This window comes from Ascaphus truei, chromosome 21 (genome assembly GCF_040206685.1).
Source record: "Ascaphus truei isolate aAscTru1 chromosome 21, aAscTru1.hap1, whole genome shotgun sequence".
NCBI lineage: Eukaryota > Metazoa > Chordata > Amphibia > Anura > Ascaphidae > Ascaphus > Ascaphus truei.
Genome location: NC_134503.1, coordinates 32,013,653 through 32,038,672, shown reverse-complemented (window position 1 = coordinate 32,038,672; position 25,020 = coordinate 32,013,653). Strand labels below are relative to the sequence as shown.

The 25,020-nt window shown below is 46.1% G+C and overlaps 1 protein-coding gene across 8 annotated transcripts in view; it reads left to right on the top strand.

Annotated features, from left to right (window-relative positions):
- RGS3 (regulator of G protein signaling 3) overlaps window positions 1–25,020 on the top strand; it is a 457,941-nt gene that overhangs the window by 375,396 nt on the left and 57,525 nt on the right. The gene's annotated exons all lie outside the window — the stretch shown is intronic.

Sequence of the window (25,020 nt, the reverse complement as noted above, 5' to 3'; positions counted from 1 at the left end):
TGACGTCACATGACGCCGGCAAAAAAGTTAAGGGGGGCACGAGCACTGGGGGGAGCAGGTAGAGGGGCGCAGCTCCAAATGTTTGCGCACCCCCGCAGTAGAGGAATTAAAAACTGCTTGGGGTGGACAAAATGGGGTCATAAATTGAAGGCCATGAATCTCTTAGTTCTGGGGAGTCCACAGATAAATTCGTCGATTCTATGTGCAAAGTGTTTCTTATCTGCTGTCAATCTCTCTATGAGTTCTGGGTACCACTGTAATTGGGTTTTCAAAATACTCCCACTGTCTTCTGAAGAAAAAGGGATTTATTATAGGAAAAATAATATTCTTCCTCTTTCTATAGCATAACAATTGTGTGCATCTTTCTCAAATATGGGGATTGGAAAGTCTTTATATGAGGCACAAAGTGCAGTCTCCCTCCCACAGTATTTTGAAACTGTGCTTCATGTGATGTCCTTGAAAGCATATTTATTAACCTTATTTAAAAAAAAAAATTAAAAAAAAACATTTCCATGATGTCACGCGAGACCAGAACTTAAACCAGGGATCAAAACACCAGACAGGACAAAGCAGTTCAATAAATAATTTTTATTCCAGCCGGAGCCAGCAAACACAGCACAAAAATACACAATGAGAGCTATACTCTCACAAAACAGGGACATACAGGGGGAATCCTAGCAGCCTAGGTACTCAGCACCATTTCAAAGGCTCGCCCAGTGCTTGCCTCCACTCTCCCATGAGATAGTGACCTCTCTGGTGCAAGCTGCGGCTGAGCACTTTATATCTCCCGCTGATAGTCCTGCTCTCCGGCAAAGCTACAGTCCCGTAGCACAAACCAAGTTCAAATTTCCCGCTTCCTATGGCTCTCCGATCCTCCTTCGGGTGTCTCCGGCACTGCCTCGCAGCACTCCGCTTAGAACGTCTGTACGTCAGAATCCGAATGGGCTGTTGGGCGCTGAACGGGCGACATAGGAAAGCATAGTAAGAGGGCTGGCAACCAATCAAAGCATGAATTCAGCTCATGAACCAATCCAGAAGCGATGGCTCGCCTCCATAGACTAATCGGGGCAGGGGGCGGGTTTTCAGAATTAAAGGGCTTTGTGGAGGGAAATTCAAACAGGCCAAAGAGCGCAGCGCCCACCAGAGGGACTCTGCAACAGGTTCCCCCGGCTGGCAGGATCTCTCCTGCTGGGCGGGACTTCGTGCAGTTCCCTCCCTCACCCTGGCCTGATCTCCACCTCTGGACATAATTTCCTTTGAGCCCTGCCCCTCTTCTCCCCCCTCCAGACCCAGCAGCAGCCATTTGTGCAGGGTAGCCCAGGGGTCTGGTGACCAGATGACCTCCAGGGAAGAACGTGAATTGTATGTTTGTGATGGTGCTCAAAAGTGCTGGGACTGTATTGAAGGAAGGGAGAGTTATCTGGGTAATAACAGTTGTAATTTTAGTACTGTGCCTTTAAATGGGCGTAAGGTACCCTGAAGGTTGGAGTGGGTTGCCCATAGACAGCCCCCTCTTTCCTCATTAGGTAGCCCCCGGTATAGTACTCACTGTTTTCAATATTCCTTCCTTCCCAGTCTCCCTTCCAGAGCGTGCAGCTGTATTGAGTGTAAGTCCAAAGCCAGGGTGTGCAGCGCACAGCAGTAGAGAGGAGCAGGTCTTAGCAATAAAAGTCCTTTATTAACAAATCATCATGTGGGACAACAGCAAACCTTCAACGCGTTTCGTTCAAAGGAACTTTATTTAGTATTCTTGATAAAGTTCCTTTGAACGAAACGCGTTGAAGGTTTGCTGTTGTCCCACATGATGATTTGTTAATAAAGGATTTTTATTGCTAAGACCTGCTCCTCTCTACTGCTGTGCGCTGCACACCCTGGCTTTGGACCTCCAGGGAAGGACTGCAGGGGCCAGGGACCGGGTGTAGCCTTTATTGTGCTGCTCCCTGAGCCCCTTTGTCACAGTTTTTTATTTTATTAAAATATTCATTCAAAAATCCCGAAAGCTTGCAGTCGGGCAGAGTGTCGAGAAAACCCTCCTGATTTTCAGCGAGGGAAAATAAAATGGCAAGTACTGGCCGGTAGCAGCGGTATCGCTCCAAATAGTCATGGCTGGACAGAGCAGCGTCTTTCTTCAGTCGCAGCCGTGTGGAGTTAGACAGCTTAGTACAGAGAGGAGAGAATCTTCTCCAAAAATAGCACACCTAGCTGAAAAGTGGTGATGCGCTAAAAAATCACATGTTATTTTATACCAAGGTTAAAAATACCATCTCACAAAAAAAAAACATTCCCGGGCGGGTTTCACCATTCTTGCTGCCACGGTCCAGAGCCCGTGATGGTATTTGAAGTGTGCGCTCTTTTTGCGCTGTACTGCTGCCATAAGTGAGCGCATGCAGTTTTCTTTTCCTCGCGGAAAGCCAGAAGATGTTTGGGATATTTCATCCGGTTACAACAGTGCACAGAATATATGCTCATTGGGCTCCAGGGGCTCTTAACCCTGCCCCCCCCCCCCCCCCCAATAGGTCAGGTTTTCAGGATATCCCAGCTTCAGCACAGGTAGCTCTGTTGAAGACTGAGTCTCTGATTGATCCACCTGTACTGAAACATTGACTGATTGAGCCACCTTTTCTGAAGCAGGGATATCCTGGAAGCCTGACCTGTTGGGGGGGCTTGAGTTGAGCACCACTGTTCTACATTATTGGTAAAGGGAAGTAGTGTCAACACGGCAACTCGTATTGTTTATTCTCACTTTCTCCACTCCACCAGGCAGAGCCGGTGTTCGTGCAGCATACAAAGTATGTACAGTGCGAGCAGTGTGTGAACCCCTTGGGATCTTCACATATTTCAAACCTAAAATGTTAGCTCTTAATCTAAGTCCTAATAATAGATAGAGATAACCTGATCAAACAAATGACACCCAAACCTGATACTTTTCAAGTTGTATTTATTCACAAATGATTAAACATTCAATATCCGTGTGTGAAAATCTGTGACCCTTTAGATTCAGTTCCTGGTGGCGCCCCCGTGAGCAGCAATGACTTCAGCTAAGCATTTCCTGTAACTGCTGGTCAGCCTCTTGAATCTTCGGGTACAATACAGAATTCATGGTGGTGTCTGCGATAGCATTCTGGTGCCCTGTTAGCCATGTGAACCTTTGCAACATCTTCAGCCTCCCTGGCTGACTTAGATTTTCTATCCAGCACCCACTCTTTCACTTTGGGTGGGCAAAGCTTTAGGCACTATTTTTTTAGTATAAAACCTCAAAGCTTGTAATCTCCAAGCCTTAATCCACTGCTGGAGTGGACTTGCACTTTGCAGGCCTTGGCAAGGCCCGAACTTCAAAACACATTTAGCGAGATGGGTAACCACTTGGTTGCCGTACTGCACACCAAAAGTCATCCTGGCTTTATCGGCACAGTCTTATGGGAGAGAAGTGCACCATGAACCGTTAGTGTCAGGGCACTTCCGTGTCATGTGATCACTCCGGGAGAGGTCACATGACGTGCCCAGGCCCCTGGTGCAGAAGTCGAGGGAGCTGCACTGCATCCGCCCGGCGACATACCTGGAACGTGAGGAAGGCTCTGTAACGGTTAGTCCCGATCACCCAAAAATGGATTAAGCCGAAATATATATTGAAATCGGACGTGAAAAAGAAGCGTCAGAGGGGAACCTTCCTCACGTGACGAGTTTTGCAGCAAAAACGCCTCCCTTTATTTTCCCATCAAACTAGAACAATCCAATTCTAAGCGGCAGCTTCTGTAATATGAGTTTATCGCCCATTTATTGATCGGTTTGCTTGTTGTAAATAGCTGATCAGATTACACGTCTGTTTTCTGAGTGGTCCCATTACCGAGCTGAACTCTGCACAAACTGCTCTGAACGGGGACGTCTACTCGCTCGTGATGTACAACGTGTACTTCTCTCTTATGTTTAGTAACATTGAACATGAGGAGTACATACTGTAGTTGGCAATGTAACATAAATAAAACTGACAAGTTTATGTATAATTGCATGTAAATCACCCCATATAGCACGTTAACGAAATGCCGAGGCTTGGTATTTGTTAGGCCGCGATTATAGTGGATGCAACGGCGAGCGCTGCAATGTGACCCCACGGGCGATTTTTGGAAAAAACAAATGAATTCGAGTTTTTTTGCATGACGGTCGCGTCACGGGAGCGGTTCAGCCAATGAGAGCGAACCAGCCTGATAACGCATCCGCCACATCTCCCCATCACCTCCAGCCTCAGTGCACCCGATGCTCAGGCGACAGGCACGAGTGACGCCACTATAAATGCAGCCTTAGATGGGAGGTAGTTGGAATAATTTGGTGGGCGGTAAATCTAGACATTGGTTGTAATATACAACTACAGTATATTTGTCATCTGTTTGGCCCCGTCAGTTGTTCTAATAATTCCGAAACGAACCCCAGATGTCCACAAGTAGACTAGCTTTCTTACATCTTTTCAATGTATTTTATTTCTAGAGCATCAAAATAAATTATACAACTAATCCAATGATGGGAAACTGTGAGATTTCCAATTTTGTCATTCTTGACCTGTAACTGTTGAGCAAAATAATCAGTATTTTATTTTTAAACTGTTTTATTTAACGTTGTAAACCTGAGCTAAAAAATTCTTTGAAACTGGTTCTAATTTAATATCAAATTGATTCTTTTTATACAATGGAGCAGCATTTCAGGACATTCAAACTTCAGATGTCTTTTTACAAAGGTGTTAATAACCCACGTATTACAGTTATATTAGGGCAACGTGGTCCTAAGCGGGAGGATTGCATCTTTTAAACGCAGCCCATTTGAGTTCTGTTAACAAATATTTGTCACCAAGCCTTTCATCTGCCGGATTTATTGCCCACTTGGGTATGGAACGGTGTCAAATATTCATGCCAAGTCAAAAAAGTTAATCTATACCGACTTACTCACTGCATTAAAGGAACAGGTGTGTTTGCTGAAGCTCTTTGCCTTAAAGGCTTGTTCGCTTTCGGTGATGCGTCCTGTTTGGAATATCTTGTTGGGAAAAGACACTGGCCCTTATTCAATGTGGAGCGCAGCGGGGATAACAACATTCACTTGGATGGCCGTTACTGCATCGGTGACAGCGGGTCCCCTAATTCTCAGTGGAAGCGTCCCCAGACCATTTTCATGTGTGTTACAGGACTCTGGCTGGATGGGGAGTGGGTAGGGTGGTTGAGATGGTAGTGAGATGAGGAGTGTTCAGTGCTCTCTTGCACCCACTGGCACATGGCAACGGGATATACCCAACGCACCAGCGAGACAATCGGCCATTGTTCTGCTTCAGCCGCTCATGAGAAGGGGGTGCAGTGACACTGGCTACTTCTGTAGATTAATACACTTGTGTGTTCACGCATATTCTTTGCAATTGTTTCCTGCCTTAGCACCTATATATTAGAGCAGCAATAAAGTGAAAGCATTTAGCCATGTAACACTATTACAACGGTGGGACAGGCACGTAATGTCTTATCCACACTGTGATAGTTCCTAAAAAGAAAGAAACGGGGAAATACGCAGAAAGTGCAGTTGTTTCAATGTCTTTTCAGTGCAATAATTTGTGGTACAATGACCCTACCTGCATTGGGGGAGATTGTGAACCCGAGCTGGAGGTCATGGCATCAGCTCCCAGCAGCCTCTCGAGAATCGGTTATCTTCTAGCCGAGCGTCCTTCACAGCCAAGAGATGCCTCAGATCATGGCATGGCTGCCTCGGCTCGAACAGTCTGCACTTTAATTGGAGATGTTCAGGTTTCCTGTGTTTGCTAGGTAAAAGTTAATAAGAGCAGTGGAAGTGCTGTGTACTGGGTGATAATGGTGAAAGGTGGGGGTCCAAACCTGTCTAAGACATGCAAATGAGCAAACAGTAATATTTCCTTTTGCTATATGCTTTGCTGTGGAGGGTTTGTGTCACTTTTTTTACCCACCATAACTTAACTAAGTATGGTAAAACCTATCCTCCTTGTTTCATTTTTGCATAGCCAGTATAACCAACCCCACACTGATGACTCATTAAGGTCGAAACGGCTGTCTGTGGGTGGGTTTACTGGCTATGCATCTTAACCCTGGCTGTGCTCAAAGCTGTGACCATGCAGCAAGCTTAAGCCTATAGGGTACCATGTTAATAGTTTTGAAGAAAAAGGTGGCACTGTGTGCTCATTTGCATGTCATGAATCCCTTGCCGCAGTGGAAGTGCTGTGTGATAATGGTGAAAGGCGGTATGATATATATATCTGTTGACCCATGGGTCAATAAACACCCTCTATATTGCATTCCTTTTATTTGGTGCAGATAATTATAATCCGTAATATGCAAGTGGGTGCCACTTTCAGAGTACCCTAAAGATACTATGCAAAAAAATCACAAGGATAGGCACACCAACATGTTGCACAAAAAAAATATTTTATTGGCATGACGTTTCATTGACGCTCTGGACCCTTTGTCAAGAGACATATTATTTTTTAACCTGCTTATTTATTTATAAAAATGTGTTACCAGGGAGGCGCATGCGCAAAGGCGAGGTGGATGGATGTGTGAGACTTGAGCTCCGTCCCCCACCAGATTAAAAGATTAAAAATATCCACATCGAAGTTTACAAATCGACCCAAAAATACCCCAGACCAAGCGGTGAACGTACTAAGATGGCTCCGCAAAGCACTAAGAAGAAGAACGGGGCAGATATGAGGAAATATCTGAGCAGATCTAGCTCACAGAGTGCAGGGGCAGAAATGGCGTCGAATTCGACAGCAGGGTCTGATTCGGACCGTGAGGAGGACATGACAGATGGACCTGAACAGCTACCAGTCCGACGATGCGATTTCGACCGGTTATACAGAGACATAAAAACCCTCCTGCATATTGAAATACAAGCTCTCCGCAGCAGGTAGGAGAAAGAACAGGGGAATTAGAAGAAAAGATGGCGGCCGCGGCTATAACAATAAAGAAAGCCGACAAAAGAACATCACACTTACAAACGCAGATCACAGAATTAGCAGATAGACAAGAGGATGCGGAGAACAGGGATCGCCACAATAACATCTGGGTTCGTGGCATCCCTGAGGAGACCACAGACGTGGAAGGGTTCGTCTCCCGCTGGCTGGCGTCCCGGCTCCCCGAAATACCTGTGGCGGGATTCATGATGGACCGCTGCCACCGGGCCCTCAGAAGCAGACCAGCAGCCACTGAACAACCACGGGATGTAATAGCACGGCTCCATTATTTCCGGATCAGAGACGCAGTATTCCAAAAAACAAAGACGGAGGGGGCCTGCCCTTTCGAGGATATCACCCTGCAGATATTCCAGGATCTATCCCCAGTCACGTTAGCTAGGAGAAGAAAGCTTCAGCCTATAACAAAGACCCTTCGGCAGAGAGCGATCCGCTACAGATGGACCTTCCCGTTTGGGTTATTGGTCATCAGGAACAGGAGGGCCATCTCCATCAAGGAGATCGAAGAAGGTGAAGAGTTTCTCCACAAACTGGTGGTGAAGGAGGGTCCAGCGGCAGGCCCACGCAGAGCACAGGAGCCAGAGGTGATTTGGCAAAAAGCCGGCAGATTGAGAGGGAATCGAGAGGTAGCGGTCGAGGCAGAAGACTGAGCCGAGAAGAGTGGAGCAATTTGTCGATTATCTGTTCAGTTTTTCAAAGTTACTGATGTTCCCGGTTTGTTTAATAAAGTATACATTAACACTGCCCTGAACACCCAAAAGACTGTCCTTCCAAAGCTGTGAAGCTGAAGTATCGAAAAGGTGAAAATAACCCTAAATCATAACGCTTACCTGGCCGAGTAATACAAGATGGCGGTGGAACGCACAACAGGCAAGATGGCGTCGCTGGGGACCACTGACTCCATGACAGGACAGCGGAAGAAAAAGAAGGAAGAGCGGGAAGATTGAGCGGGAAAACACCCTCCCTCGCAGTCAGCTAGCTGAAGAATGGCGGAAGACGGATACACGTCACCGGAAATAGACGGACGCCATCTTAGAGGGGGTAGCACTGGAGATTTCAGGCTAGACAGGCCAGGAGCGAATTGGAAACTAAATGAGTTACTGATAAAAATCCCCGAGATTGAACAGAAAGTAGGGGATAGAATCAGGGATTACTTTAAGGAGAACGTTGGCAGTGTGGTTTCACAGGCCACTCTATGGGAAGCCCATAAGGCAACTCTGAGAGGAGAGCTCATAGGGTTGGCGAACAGACATAAGAGGGAGAAGGACAATAAGATCAAAATATTACAATCAGAATTGACCGTTCTATCTGCCCTACACAAAGAGAACAAAAAAGCATCGACTCTGAAGACGTTGCTTGATACCAAAACAAAACTAAATTTATTACTGACCCCCCTGGGCTGAAAAGTAGCTGTCATGGTCCAAACGGAATTTTTTTGAAAAAGCGAACAAGCCAGATACCCTACTTGCCAATAAACTTAGAAATAGAGACCAAAATTTTCATATTAAGGCAGTTCGGACAAAAAGAGGAGATCTCACTTCTGACCCCAAATTAATAGTAGAAGAATTCAAAGCATACTATGAGACCCTATATGATGGGGCGAAGGTTTCCCAGAGCGGGACCACACACAAACGTTTAAAGACATTCCTAAAAGAGGCCAGATTGCCTAGATTGAGCAGAGGAAAGGGACGCGCTACAGGTAGACTTTACACTAGAGGAGCTTTTGGAGGTAATGAATCACTGAAGACATCCAAAGCCCCTGGCCCGGATGGCTTCTCCAACTTATACTATAAAAAATTCCGAAATCTACAGTACTTGCTCCTCATTTATTAAAGCTATTTAATTCCTTTCTGGAGGGTGTCCCCATTCCTGGCCCGATGCTTCAGGCATCTATCTCAGTGATACACAAACAAGGGAAGGACCCAGCAGATTGCAAAAGTTACAGACCCATCTCTCTGATTAATTCGGACACTAAAATTTTCTCCAAATTACTGGCAACAAGTCTCAGTCAGGTGATGCTAAAGTTGGTCAATCCTGATCAAGTGGGGTTCATATGTGGCAGACAAGCGCCAGATAACACCAGACGAATAATAGATTTAATCGATTTGGCCAAGAAGAAAAACATTTCGTCTATGGTGGTCAGCCTGGACGCGGAGAAAGCATTCGATAGAATTGACTGGCCCTACTTGTGAGAGACGCTTGGGGAATTTGGTCTTGGTGGGAGAATGATGGGCGCAATTCTAGCTCTGTATAAGGGTTCAACGGCGCAGGTCAGGCACCAGTGCTTCCCATCGGAAGAATTCCTGATAAAGAGCGGCACCAGACAGGGTTGCCCCCTGTCTCCTCTCCTTTTTGCACTATGCATCGAGCCCCTGGCAGCACATATTCGCCTCAGTCCCAATATAGCAGGAGTCCAAGTTGGAGAGCAGTCACACAAGGTGGCCCTGTATGCCAATGATGTTATTTTAACACTATCACAGCCTCTCACCTCTCTGCCAAACGTCTTTAGTGTGTTGGGCGAATTTAATAAGATATCTGGTTTCAAAATTAACCAAGCAAAGTAAGAAGCCCTAAAAATAAACGTCCCTAAGGTTACAGAAAAACTAATTCCAGTAAATTTTAACTTCAAATGGCAAACCTCCCATATTAAATACCTAGGGGTTAATATTACAAAGGAATATAGCTCGCTCTACAAATCAAACTAACCCAGACTAATAAGGACTCTGAAGGAGGATCTCAGGCGATGGTCAGGTTACGGAATATCCTGGATCGGCAGAATCCAATGTATAAAAATGAATCTCCTACCCAAAATCTTATACCTTTTCCAGACCCTCCCGGTACAAGTGGCCAGGGATGACATCCTTCGTTTGCAGTCCTCTATGGTGAAATTCATCCGAGGTAACAAAACACCACGTATTAAATCTAGTACGCTAATTAGGCCCACATCAAGAGGAGGATTGGCGGTACAGTACCTTGCTTGTTGTCGTATTTCAAAGCAGCCCAATTATCTCAAATTACTCAGTGGCACACGCACCCAAGCCTAAGGCGGTGGGTAAAACTTGAAAAAGAGTGCTGTGCCCCTGTAGAGTTACAGGACTTAATTTGGCTACCAAAAATGTATTTAAGACCATTCGTGACCCGCTATCCGCAGTGAGCAGCTCGTTGGCAGTATAGGAAGGTAGCAAGTACAAATATGCCCTGACAAGGCAGCACTCCTTAATGACTCCGTTTGTGGGGAACCCTGATTTCGCTCCAGATCTGCAGAGCAAAAACGTAGTGATTTGGAAACAGAAAGGCCTCACAAGGCTACTACACCTAGAGGGTAGAATTTCAATAAAATCTTTTGAGCAAATTAAATCGGAAAAAGAGTTACCAAACTCAGAATTCTTTAGTTACCTCCAGATTACAGCGTTATATACTAAATTCCCAAAACGCCCTAGGCGAACAAATTTTGAGCAGCTACACTGGCGACACACTTTATTCGAGCTCGGCTAGTCCCACGAATTCGGGTATACCCGGGTGTATTGAGGTTTGTGACTGTTTTCTGCCCGAGTGCATTGAGGTATTTTCTAGGCAGGGATTGAAGCATTTTATTCCCACTGGCTGCAATACTGCACAGTATATATATATATACTGCATTACAATTCATTAATTTATGCCATCTGGTAGACACACGAAGCATTGCAGCCTATTAAATCCTAATCATTACAATTTAACAGATCAGCCGCCCGTCAGCAAGGCATGAACCCAGGCTGGGAAGGCAAACACAACGGGGCTTGTCAGAGGTGAGGAGCGGCGCATTCCAGGTATCTGCCAGGTACAAACTGGGCATTTGCTCGAATAAAGTGTGTCGGTGCAGTATGTTCAAGAGGAACAGGTACAAAGGGACTAATATCTGGTATTTATAGAGAGGTGGTATGTCCTGCAAAAGACGTCGACAAGAAACTTAGTTACAGGACCAGGTGGGAGGAGTACTTAGGGGAGACTATAGAAGACGAGGACTGGGACACTATAGTTACGGCTGCGGCAAAGAGTTCGACATGCACCACATTGAAGGAGAATGCATATAAGGTCCTGATGAGGTGGTATCTTACCCCGATGAGATTAGTTTAAATAGGTGAGTGAGACCGCAATCACCATGTATATTAGTTGGTTTATACAGTGGATGACAGGTGCTAAAAGGGGTATGGTGCAACAGTAATATCAGTGTTGATCAAAAAGATTTGATCAGAAAGAAACCCCTTAAATTAAGCACTCAAATGTCACACATATTATAATGGACACAGTGGTCCTGCAGTTTTATACTGCTTGTCAGTTAGGTATATTCGAAACATCGAGGATGATCAAAAAAATAATACAATTTTATTACTTCTACATAGAGAATTAAAAACACAGATACATTGTTAAAAATCCCTATTAGTCTGTGGCTGATATGCGCAGGTATAGTAAGGTAAGTACTATTGACTATTTAATACTCTGACATATCCTGACATCCAGAAGTCACAGTGATTGTAAGTTGTGATAAGTGCTATTGACTATATCATAAAGCAGGTAATGCTCGTTCTTAGTAGTATAGAGTATATATCCAGCAACAACGTGATACAAAACAGTGTGGTACAGTATAATGGATATATGCAAAGTGTTTTTAACACTAGTCTCTATATTTTGTATGAGACCCCAGGGTAAATGCCTGTAGAGTGCATGTATCGGTTTAGCCAATTGTCTTAGCAGAGGTATAGACAGAACAGTATATCACACTAAATCGCATAGTATATATATCTCTCTCTGACTCGTCGCTACCACTTATACCATGTAGCCTCGTGTATCCTGGTTATATCGCTCCGATGTAACTCAAAGCAAACACCGCCAAAATTCTGAGGTATGAACGGTGCAGTGACATATATCGTATCCTGAGCTGTGTCTGGTATAGTACTGTAGCACCGTCTAACGTGATAGTGGTAAGTGAAACTGCTCGTTCTTAGGTATACGTGAGTTAAGTTCGTACCTAACTGTGTGTATGATACAGGCCTGCTCGTAGTTAACACTGCGGGATGTCGCCCCGCGATGACGTCACTGACGTGACGTAATTCGTCCCGTAGAGCACATGTACCGGTTTAACCAAAATTGTCTTAATAGAGGTACTGTATAGACAGAGCAGTATATCACATTAAATCACATTTGTGTATGTATCCCTCTGTGTCGTCGCTACCGCTTGTACCATATATCCTCGTATATCCTGCCTATATCGGTCAGATGTAACAAGCAAGCAAGTATAGCCAATTATATGAGGTAAGAAAAGCGCAGTCGTCATATGTAACACATATCGTATCCAGAGCTATACCAGGTGCAGTACTATGACATCGTCTAGCATGATATTGGTAAGAAGAACTGCTCGTTTTTAGATATAAGTGAGCGTATTTCGGAGCTACGAAATACTCTCACTTATACCTTAAAAACGAGCAGTTCTTCTTACCATTATCATGCTAGACGATGTCATAGTACTGCACCTGGTATAGCTCTGGATACGATATGTGTTACATATGACGACTGCGCTTTTCTTACCTCATATAATTGGCTATACTTGCTTGCTTGTTACATCTGACCGATATAGGCAGGATATACGAGGATATATGGTACAAGCGGTAGCGACGACACAGAGGGATACATACACAAATGTGACTTAATGTGATATACTGCTCTGTCTATACCTCTATTAAGACAATTTTGGTTAAACCGGTACATGTGCTCTACGGGACGAATTACGTCACGTCAGTGACGTCATCGCGGGGCGACATCCCGCAGTGTTAACTACGAGCAGGCCTGTATCATACACACAGTTAGGTACGAACTTAACTCACGTATACCTAAGAACGAGCAGTTTCACTTACCACTATCACGTTAGATGGTGCTACAGTACTATACCAGACACAGCTCAGGATACGATATATGTCACTGCACCGTTCATACCTCAGAATTTTGGCGGTGTTTGCTTTGAGTTACATCGGAGCGATATAACCAGGATACACGAGGCTACATGGTATAAGTGGTAGCGACGAGTCAGAGAGAGATATATACTATGCGATTTAGTGTGATATACTGTTCTGTCTATACCTCTGCTAAGACAATTGGCTAAACCGATACATGCACTCTACAGGCATTTACCCTGGGGTCTCATACAAAATATAGAGACTAGTGTTAAATACACTTTGCATATATCCGTTATACCACACTGTTTTGTATCACCTTGTTGCTGGATATATACTCTATACTACTAAGAACGAGCATTACCTGCTTTATGATATAGTCAATAGCACTTATCACAACTTACAATCACTGTGACTTCTGGATGTCAGGATATGTCAGAGTATTAAATAGTCAATAGTACTTACCTTACTATACCTGCGCATATCAGCCACAGACTAATAGGGATTTTTAACAATGTATCTGTGTTTTTAATTCTCTATGTAGAAGTAATAAAATTTTATTATTTTTTTGATCATCCTCGGTGTTTCGAATATACCTAACTGACAAGCAGTATAAAACTGCAGGACCACTGTGCCCGATGAGATTAGCTAAGTTTGTCAAAGATGACTCCCCCTTGTGCCCAAAACAATGTGGGGAACAGGCAGACTTGTTGCACATGATGTGGAGTTGCACCAAGATGATCCCGATCTGGGAAGACATTAGGAATTGGCTACAGAGAATTCTCGGTCTCACGGTCCCTTTGGACCACTGGTTGTTTCTGCTGGGCAGACGCACCCGGGGGTTGAACAGATCAGAGCACAAATTAATTGCACATTTTGCAACAGCCCTAAGGTGCGAAATCGCAGCATTATGGAAGCAACCCGACCTACCCAACATCCCAAAAATCAGGAATAGAATTTGGTACGTCTGCTGGATAGAGCAGTTAACAAGTCTGGTTAATGACACCGGCACAAATTTCTTAAAAGTCTTGGCACCATGGTTGCTCTGATAGCTCGAAATGCATTCTCCATCGATGTGCTGGCTCTGACGTTAAGTAAATAAGAGACAGATAGGGCAGGCGCGGGGTGGCGACGAATAATCAAAGTATTGGGTCACAAATGGAGACCTCTACCAAGCGGTCACGGGCTACACGGATAAGAAGAGAACCAGCGGCATCTTGGACTGCTCAATCCCCCCTTCTCCCCCTTCCCCTCCCCCCTCCTAGTGTCTTGGTCTGTGGTCTTGTTAGTCAGTTGGTCTCCCCTGTTGGTCTAGATGTTTCAGGTTTCAAAAATGTTGATGTGATATGGAGAAACAACAGAGGGATAGGGAGTGATCACAGGACCATACCAATTGAATAATGTAGTCAAATATTTAAGTGAGGTAATCAAAAAGATGGGTGCAAACTGTGAACTGAAAAGTGAATCAGAAAAGGGGGGAAGGGAAACACAAAATGGATGTGTACCCTAAAAGAATTCACTTATATGCACACCAAACTAGTGTAAAAATTAACTTTTAATAAATTCCTTAAACCATATATTACCAAAGTAATGTGTGATGTGGATTAAAAATGTATTAAATCAGAAATATCTGGCATCCATGTCTTTAATTATTGAATCGTGCTATCCCAGATGTCCACTTAATATTGGAGGGATACAAAAGACAGGGGATGCTAGGAGTCAGGGTGTTAACCCCTCTGGAGCAACGATGAGACCCAGTAGTGAGAATATATTGTGTTCATAAGTAAGTGGCCAACAAATTGAGCTTCCTTGCTAGATGGACCAGCTCTGCGCACTGCAAAGAGGCTTTAGTGTGTTAAAGTACAAGTGCCTGGGCAGTAAAGCTAGCACATACAGTGTAGTGATAATACAAACACTGCAACATACACCCACCAGACACAGTAGTGCTGGGGTGAATAGCGCGCAATGTTGTCAGTCTCCTACTTGGAGCTGTTTTAATGTAGTGTCTGTAGTCTCCTGGTTCTAACTTTGCAGACCCTAGCAGCTAGTCGTTTATTCATTTATTTCCACTGTTTGTGTGCCTGCCTTCCTTGTACTCTATGAGAGGTGTTATCCCAGTTATTTCTGTGCTATTCACCCCAGCACTGCTGTGTCTGGTGGGTGTATGTTGCAGTGTTTGTATTATCACTACACTGTATGTGCTAGCTTTACTGCCCAGGCACTTGTACTTTAACACACTAAAGCCTCTTTGCAGTGCGCAGTGCTGGTCCATCTAGCAAGGAAGCTCAATTTGTTGGCCACTTACTTATGAACACAATATATTCTCACTACTGGGTCTCATCGTTGCTCCAGAGGGGTTAACACCCTGACTCCTAGCATCCCCTGTCTTTTGTATCCCTCCAATATTAAGTGGACATCTGGGATAGCACGATTCAATAATTAAAGACATGGATGCCAGATATTTCTGATTTAATACATTTTTAATCCACATCACACATTACTTTGGTAATATATGTTTTAAGGAATTTATTAAAAGTTAATTTTTACACTAGTTTGGTGTGCATATAAGTGAATTCTTTTAGGGCACACATCCATTTTGTGTTTCCCTTCCCCCCTTTTCTGATGTGATATGGATACTGAATTGTAGGACAATGTGGTGTTAGAATTTTGTCAGCCTGTAACATACACTCAATAAAAAAAAAATTGTTGAAAAAAATGTGTTACCAGGAAGTAATACATTGAGAGTTACCTCTCGTTTTCAAGTATATCCTGGGCACAGAGTTATAACAATACATGGTTATGTAGCCAGGTACCCTCCTGTCTCCCCGCGCTCCCGTTTCCCCCCTCCTTACCCTCAGTATGTTATGCTGGGCAAATAGGGTTGCCGGAAGTTCTCGCCCAAGGGCGCCGCCATGTTACGTGTGCGCACGCACGAGCGCAGAGTTGCGCATGTGCAGAAGCAGCGAAGGCTGGGAAGAGCCCTGGAAGGTTGCGCATGAGCAGGGCAAGGTCGCGGCGGCCATTAGAGTCGCGCAGGTGCAGTGTCCTATGCGCACGCGGTCACAATGTTAATCAGGCAGCTCAGAGACTAGAACTCCCATGATGCTTAGGGGAAAGCGGCCTGGTGACTCACGAGAGCCAATGGAATGGCTGGATTGCTTTTGAAGGAAGGAAGGACTACTGCCTGCTGGGAGAGGAAGAGAGCAGTTAAGACCAGGAACCTAAAGGTGCAGGTTAGGTCCACGGAGCAGTGCTCCGGGGACTAGGCCAGCGGTATACCCCCAGGGCCCAGTTAGTCCCCTGAGACACTGTAGAGAGTGACTGTTTGGTGTAGGGAACTGCCTTAAGACAAGGACTCCTTCACTGTACTCATAGAGAGAGAGAGGCTGCAGGACAGTGCCTGACTGTCATTACAGCGTGTAGCTGCATGAGCATCTGACCTCCTAGCAGAGACTATTTGCAAAGGGATCATCCGGCTGGGGATTCCGCCCCTGGGGAGTCAGCGTGCATATTCATTTCTGCTGAGAGCAGCGCCGTGCGCCGTGGGATCACATTGCGGAGCTGCTGGTCATTCCAAGGATTATCCTGGTTAGGACAATAACCAGGAAGGTAGTATATTAAGTGCACCAACGGGCCCCAACACAGGGAAGCGCTATCCCCCCGCCCCCCCTCATTCACATTAACTTTATAGCTGGTGGACACTCAGATGTTAAGTGCCCTGGCACATTGGTACAGCAAGGACAAAGGGTGATGCAATGACTGGTATGTGATGTATTGCCATGATTGACATGCGGGGTGATACTCTGATGCTTTTGATGTAAGGATGTTATGTTCTGATAAGGTTATCTAAGTTAGATTACATGCTCAGTAAATACTGTTCTCATTCAACTGTGTGTATTTACTGTATGGTTGTTCTGGTGAGGGCACACTCCCACCCCGTTGGGATCCCTCATCAGTGTTGGCGCTGCATTGAGTGTAAGTATACCCCAGGCTCCCAGTGGGGAAGGTTCAGGCCTCTTGTTAGCCTCACAGGTGACAGCAGTACCAGTAGTTACAGTACCCTAAGGGTACACCCACTACAGTTACATTAAATGAACAGAGGTTATACAGTCAATTCACAGGTATTTCATGGCCGGATAGAGTTGGAAAACTTGGTACAGGGGATAAAGGGCTTGTGAGTTTCAGATTGAAATAGAGCAGCTTTAACATCAGCAAACAGCTCACGGCCTTCGGCTGTGCCAAAGACTGTCCGCCTTTGGGCGATGCAGAAGTACAGTACACTGAAGGGGTTCAGATTAAGTGCAGCTGAGAATACAAAGTTCTTTGTCCTCTTGGCTCATTAATAGTCCAGTGGGTGGGGTTGACATTCCACAAAGTACAAGCAAATGTTAACCCATAGCACGCTGGTCCTGTGCAGAGGGGAGCAGCTCTTGGGGAGCCCCATCAGGCATCCGCCTTTGGGGCGACACAGATGTACACTGAAGGGGTTCAGATTAAGTGCAGCTACGAATACAAAGTTCTTTGTCCTCTCGGCTCATTCGCATTGCAGTGCTGGTGTTGTTGTGCCTATGCTTTGTGGTCGTCCGGAAAAAAATATTTTTAAATACTTATACTGTATGTGTTTTGCGTTTTAACGTTTATATAGAAAAGTGCCTCCCTTTAGTTTCGTAACACTGTGTTAAGCATAACTTAAACTCTCCACGTGTTTTCTGTGTCTTTGCCTTGTCCTCTAACAGGGAGGGAGTGGACACAAGTCGTGTTATCAAAGGGTTCGAGCTGAAGGCAGCATTTTCCCTGCTCTGAGAATAGAAAGATGCATTTCCTGTTCCCCTCTGGCAGAAAAGGGATTAATAGCTGTATAATTAGAAGCATTGATGACAAGTTTATTTATATAATATCTGTATGTGTGCATATAAAGGACACATGATAGCAGGCTGCTCCAGTATCTCCCTGTTGCCTGGCCAGTGATGGTCATTAGCAGGCCGCTTTCATTAGTGATCCATTACGAGAGAGGTTTCAAATGTTCATTAGGGAGCTCAGAAAAACCTGGTGACCATGTGACTTGACGTAACTGGTAGGCCGTTTAGGAAAGTTTTTCACTTACAACTTTTTTTTGTTTCAAATATTTTATCAGGTTTTCAACAGAGCACCAATATCCAAGGGTATAGCAGTAGAAACATACAATTACATTTACTAAAATAATAATGCAGTGGCCACTCACAATTTTTATTGCCATACATGCACATACACTGTAAATATACACACATATATAAACACGCTATAAACAATTGAATATACACACCCACCCTAAACACTTGCATATATACGTTTGTGTGTGTATGTGTATATGCATGTGTTTTTTTATTTTTTTATTATTATATAAATAAATTATGACACGGTGTATGTAATATGCCATGTGTTGTTGTTCATCTGAGGTTGTACTGTATTTACCTAATTTTAAGACCTGCTAAGGGACAGATGATTGTTATTATGTCCTGATATGTAAAATCATGGAATTCAAGAGGGTGTACTTTCTTTTTCACACAACTGTGTATGTGTGTGTGTATATATATATATATATATATATATATATATATATATATATATATAATCAAAAAATAAATAGATGATACAGTTCTGTGGCTAACGAAATGCTTTTATTATTTTATTATAAATAAAAGCATTTCGTTAGCCACAGAACAGTATCATCTATTTATTTTTTGATTATTGAAGCTCGGCTAACACGGTACTGATACCTCTACATGTATGTGTGTATATATATATATATATATATATATATATATATATATATATATATATATATATATATATATATGCAAATATAGCTGTATGCTCGTCTGCATGTCTTAGGCAGGTCTGCAACCCCGCCTTTCCCCATTATCACCCAGCATACAGCACTTCCACTGCAGCAAGGGATTCTGGGAAATGACATATATATATACCGAAAACAAACAAATAAGCCTGCAACTAACTAGAAAAATAACACAAAATTGATATAAAAAAATAAGATTAAACTAATAATTATAATGACCTAATGACGGTGCTGGAGACAATAATATATGAGAGCAAAAAGAGAAAGAAAAAGAGTCCCACTAAAAGCACTCAAGCAATAATAAATGATAAATGGATTTATTCAATGAAAAAACACATGAATTACACAAAATATTAAAACAGTCCCCTTGGAACCCCTAAGACATACATTCTGGTTTATGCACTGAAAATGGATATAATGTGTTCTAAATTAAGAGATCAAAATAATGTGCAGAATGAATGAAACCAGAAAATAATAATTGTAACCTGCTCATGTATCTATAGACCGGCCGGTCAAAAGGGGATCTAAAACTGGATACTCAGATACTCTACCTACATGCTACTTAAGTTGATAAGATAATATAGTACCACTCAATCACCAACAGTGAGTAATGACATGTGCAAATAACCACAGAAAAGGAACTATGCTAGAAATACTGAATAGTCACCACAAGATGAGAAGCATGTAAGTCCTGTGAAGGAAATTGAGTGATAGCATGAATTGTAGAGATGAGTATCCAGCAATGATCCAGAGCACTAGGGGAGTACAGATACTGTATACACACAGTTAGCAAAATACACAGATTCCCAACAAGCTCTGAGAAACCCCAACCATTACCACATCTTATACTATATTAGTGAAAGCACTGTATGTTTGCCTGCCTGCCTGCATGCATGCATGCCTGCCTGCTGGATGTCCGGTGTCCCTAGCGGCAATCTCATTGGTCCCTTGGCCCGCCCGCCCCCGCACACCTCTCATTGGCCTCACACACTCACACCACCCCCTTGGCCCGCCCCCCACACCTCTCATTGGCCTGAGGCGGAGTGACGGGCCAAAGGTCCAAAAAAATAAATAAAACACACACACACACACACACACACACACACACACACACACACACCTCTCTCCCCTCTCCAAATCACCTCTTCCCCCTCCCCAGCGGCATCACCTCTTCCCCCTCCCCAGCGGCATCACCTCTTCCCCCTCCCCAGCGGCATCACCTCTTCCCCCTCCCCAGCGGCATCACCTCTTCCCCCTCCCCAGCGGCATCACCTCTTCCCCCTCCCCAGCGGCATCACCTCTTCCCCCTCCCCAGCGGCATCACCTCTTCCCCCTCCCCAGCGGCATCACCTCTCCCCCCTCACCGCTCCAAATCACCTCTTCCCCCTCCCCAGCGGCATCACCTCTTCCCCCTCCCCAGCGGCATCACCTCTTCCCCCTCCCCAGCGGCATCACCTCTTCCCCCTCCCCAGCGGCATCACCTCTTCCCCCTCCCCAGCGGCATCACCTCTTCCCCCTCCCCAGCGGCATCACCTCTTCCCCCTCCCCAGCGGCATCACCTCTTCCCCCTCCCCAGCGGCATCACCTCTTCCCCCTCCCCAGCGGCATCACCTCTTCCCCCTCCCCAGCGGCATCACCTCTTCCCCCTCCCCAGCGGCATCACCTCTTCCCCCTCCCCAGCGGCATCACCTCTCCCCCCTCACCGCTCCAAATCACCTCTCCCCGCTCCAAATCACCTCTCCCCGCTCCAAATCACCTCTCCCCCCTCCCCGCTCCAAATCACCTCGCTTCCCGCAGCTGCCACGCGGCGCGTAAGATGGCGGACCCCCTTCCTCCCTCGCGGCGCCGAGTCAGACGGTGGCGGCGCCCGGAAGTACAGGTAGGTGTCGCTCCCCACCTCCGGCGCCAAACGGAACTGAGAAAGGGCGCATCAACTGAGGTGTGTGTGTGTGTGTGTGTGTGTGTGTGTGTGTGTGTGTGTGTGTGTGTGTGTGTGTGTGTGTGTGTGTGTCACTGTCCACTGCCCCCCCCTCCTATCCACTGCCCCCCCCTCCTGTCCACTGCCCCCCCCCTCCTGTCCACTGCGTCCCCCCTCCTGTCCACTGCGTCCCCCCTCCTGTCCCCCCTCCTGTCCACTGCCCCCCCCCTCCTGTCCACTGCCCCCCCCCTCCTGTCCACTGCCCCCCCCCTCCTGTCCACTGCCCCCCCCCTCCTGTCCACTGCCCCCCCTCCTGTCCACTGCCCCCCCCCTCCTGTCCACTGCCCCCCCTCCTGTCCACTGCCCCCCCTCCTGTCCACTGCCCCCCCTCCTGTCCACTGCCCCCCCCTCCTGTCCACTGCCCCCTCCCTCCTGTCCACTGCCCCCCCCTCCTGTCCACTGCCCCCCCCCTCCTGTCCACTGCCCCCCCCTCCTGTCCACTGCCCCCCCCCCTCCTGTCCACTGCCCCCCCCTCCTGTCCACTGCCCCCCCCCCCTCCTGTCCACTGCCCCCCCCCTCCTGTCCACTGCCCCCCCCCCCTCCTGTCCCACTGCCCCCCCCCCTCCTGTCCACTGCCCCCCCCTCCTGTCCACTGCCCCCTCCCTCCTGTCCACTGCCCCCCCCCTCCTGTCCACTGCCCCCCCCTCCTGTCCACTGCCCCCCCCCCTCCTGTCCACTGCCCCCCCCCCTCCTGTCCACTGCCCCCCCCCCCTCCTGTCCACTGCCCCCCCCCCCTCCTGTCCACTGCAGGAAATGCAGGGGGAGGAATCCATGCCTTTGAGGCGCCCCCCCCCCCCCTCCCTTTGACGCCCCCCCCCCTCCCTTTGATGCCCCCCCCCTCCCTTTGACGCCCCCCCCCCCCCCTCCCTTTGACGCCCCCCCCCTCCCTTTGACGCCCCCCCCTCCCTTTGACGCCCCCCCCCTCCCTTTGACGCGCCCCCCCCCTCCCTTTGACGCCCCCCCCCCTCCCTTTGACGCCCCCCCCCCTCCCTTTGACGCCCCCCCCCCTCCCTTTGACGCCCCCCCCCCTCCCTTTGACGCCCCCCCCCCCTCCCTTTGACGCCCCCCCCCCCTCCCTTTGACGCCCCCCCCCCCTCCCTTTGACGCCCCCTCCCTCCCTTTGACGCCCCCCCCCCTCCCTTTGACACCCCCCCCTTCCCTTTGACGCCCCCCCCCCTCCCTTTGACGCCCCCCCCCTCCCTTTGACGCCCCCCCCCTGCCTTTGACGCCCCCCCCTGCCTTTGACGCCCCGCCCGCACACACTGACTGACTGCCGCACGCACGCACACACTGACTGACGCGCACACAAAGCCTGACTGACGCACGCACACACTGACTGAGGCACACACTGACTGTGTGTGCGTCAGTCAGTCTGTGTGTGTTTGTGTTTCTGCCTCAGACTCACTGACGCGCGAGCAAACACACAGTGACTGACGCACACACGCTACATGAAGCTGTAAAGGAGGGAGGGGGGGGACTGGATTGATGTGAATGGGGGACAAACAGAGAGAGGGGGGAGGAGAGAGAGGAACGGGAACATTACATCCCGGGCAACGCCGGGTCTCTCAGCTAGTAATATATATATATATATATATATATATATATATATATATATATATATATATGTATATAAGTGTCAAAAGGAGTGCTAGTGGGCGTGGTTAAATGTATACAACAAAAAACAAAAATGCCCAAAGCTACTTCCTTTGTGACAAAAATACATAGTGCAATACCTATATATTCTCTTGAGCTTGTTGGGAATCTGTGTATTTTGCTAACTGTGTGCAGCTGGTCTCAGTTGCTTATGGGAGGGTAGTGGCCCCTCCCCCCCACAAGGTTTAAGCTTGCCCCACCCCACTTTCCAAGTTAGCAGATCAGTTTCATTTTGCCAGGTTATGACAGATCCAATGTGATCATTCTTCCTGTAATTATACAGGTAAATAAGAATTTTAACCCAGGTGAGTGTTAGGACCTGCTTTCGGTCATGCCTTGTAAGTGGCAGCAGACTTAAGACGCTTTGGCCAAAGGGTTAAACTAAATGACCCTATTTACAAGAGATGGAAGTATCTTTGGGCATTTTTGTTTTTTTGTTGAAAACATTTTATAAATAAATAACAGCAAATAAAGAGGTAGCACTCACAGGTAAGTATCCAAAACAGTACACCCCCCCACCCCCCGAAGAAGATCCCTCCCCAGGATCGAAACGTTGGTTCTGTATGTGTCTGTTCTAATACACTTTTTTGGATACTTACCTGTGAGTGCTGCCTCTTTATTTGCTGTTCTGCTGAATGGTAAAGTATACCCTACATTTTTTATGGGACTAGCACCTTGTCTTACAGATTTTTTGACTTGGAGTCCTTGCTTTTTCTCTATATACATCTATATATATAAAACGGAAATAGCCATGTTAGTCCAGTTGTGATAGTGCAGAATAAATGAGTACTTCAGTATTAGGTGATTACTTGTTTTATTTTAACTAAAAATTGATGTCATAAGACAAGCTTTCGAGAGTTCTATCTTTCTCAGGTCAGCAATACTAATATACAAAGGTTTCTATGGCTAAAACAGAGGTTAGGAAAGGAAAGGAAAAAACCCAGAGATGTAGATAAGGTAGGGTGAGAAAGGGATGTTTGAAGACATTGGAAGGGTAATAAAACGGTTACAAGGAACAGCATGGAGGGGGAAGGGGATGCTGGGGGGGGGGGTGTGTCGATAAGAACATTTGCAGAGAGGCAGGCAGGATTATTACAAACAATTGTGATAGTGTGTGAGAAACCCCATATCCGCATTAAATCCTCTTGTTTTGGTGTCAAAGTCTTATCATTCTGAGTTCAAATGTTTTCCGTTCTTGGGTGCGTTTAAACTTTCCATTGAAGATTTAGATTTTTAAATAATTTATGGAATGATCTGGTTGTGCGAAATGATGTCCCACAGGTGAGCAGTATCTTCCTTCTTCCATCTTCGTGGTGGAGTGTAGTGTCTGTGTAAATTCATTCTGCCTTGAAGTTTTTTGCTGGTTTCCCCAATGTAGCATCCTTGGTTACATGTTGCATTGAATCATATAAACCACGTTCCTGGATGTGCAGCAGTATGATCCTTTAACATTGAGTGTTCCATGGTTGTGACTGGCTGTGGGATCTTGGCATATATGTTTGCAGAGTTTGCAACGTGTGTTGTTGCACGGTTTTGTGCCATTATTAGTGTCTTTAATAAATTTGTTATGAAGTTTTCTGTTGACTAATTTCTGTTTGAGGTTTGGTGGTTGCCGGAACGCAAGAATGGGAAGTTTGGGGAAGATTTCTTTTAATGTCTCATCCTCTGCCAGCATGGTGTGCAGATGTTTGATTGTTTTTCGTATTCCTTCTAGGGTAGGGTTGTATGTGGCCACTAGTGGTATACGTGTGGTAGGTTCTCTCTGTCAGTATTGTAACAGGTGTTCTCGTGGGGCTTTTAGTGTAGATGTAATAGTTCTGGCAACAGTCTTAGGTTTGTATCCCTTCTGTCTGAACGATTCGGTCAGGGTTGTGAGATATCTGTTTATGTTTTCAGTGTCAGAGCATATGCGGTGGTATCCTATAGCCTGGCTGTGTATGATACCTCGTTTTGTATGAGTGTGAAGGAAGCTGGAGTTGTGGAGGTAACTGCATCTGTCTGTTGGATTTGTGTGTGTGTGTGTGTGTGTGTGTGTGTGTGTGTGTGTGTGTATGTATGTATGTATGTATATACGTGTGTGTATATACAGTGTGTAAACAGATGTAGGTTATATCATGATAAAGAAAATTATTGGGGAGCACAGATTACTGCATTGCCCCAATCCCTGATTCATTTCATGTAAATCAGAGGCGCCTGTGAGCACTGGAAGAGAAATCTCCTGGGAGACTGCTCTGTCTGAGGTCATTATTCTCTTACCATTATTCTTACCTACAGCTGCTTCAGCATAAACTGTCAACCACATGCAAGCAGCAAACTGTGACCTCCGCTTTCATTAAATTCCCCTCACTGTCACCGTCTCCACACTTCTGGGTTTTTTCATTGTGTCATCGGCCGGGAAACATTCATGTACAGCAGGTGATACAAGGTAATTACTTCCTGCAAATCACAACGATGGTTCTGCCGCTTGGCTCCAGTGATTGGGTTGGAAGATAGTGACTTATGTGCAACTCCATACTGTACGTGCAAAATACATGGCTTGTTCCAAATCTCATCTCTCTTAATGGGTCCTTGGACCTTTAAGTGACAGAATTCCAGGTGATTTAAAGGTCCTTCTGTTTTATAAGGTTCCTCCCTCCTTATGCCTGCACAGGCCTCTTATGAACTT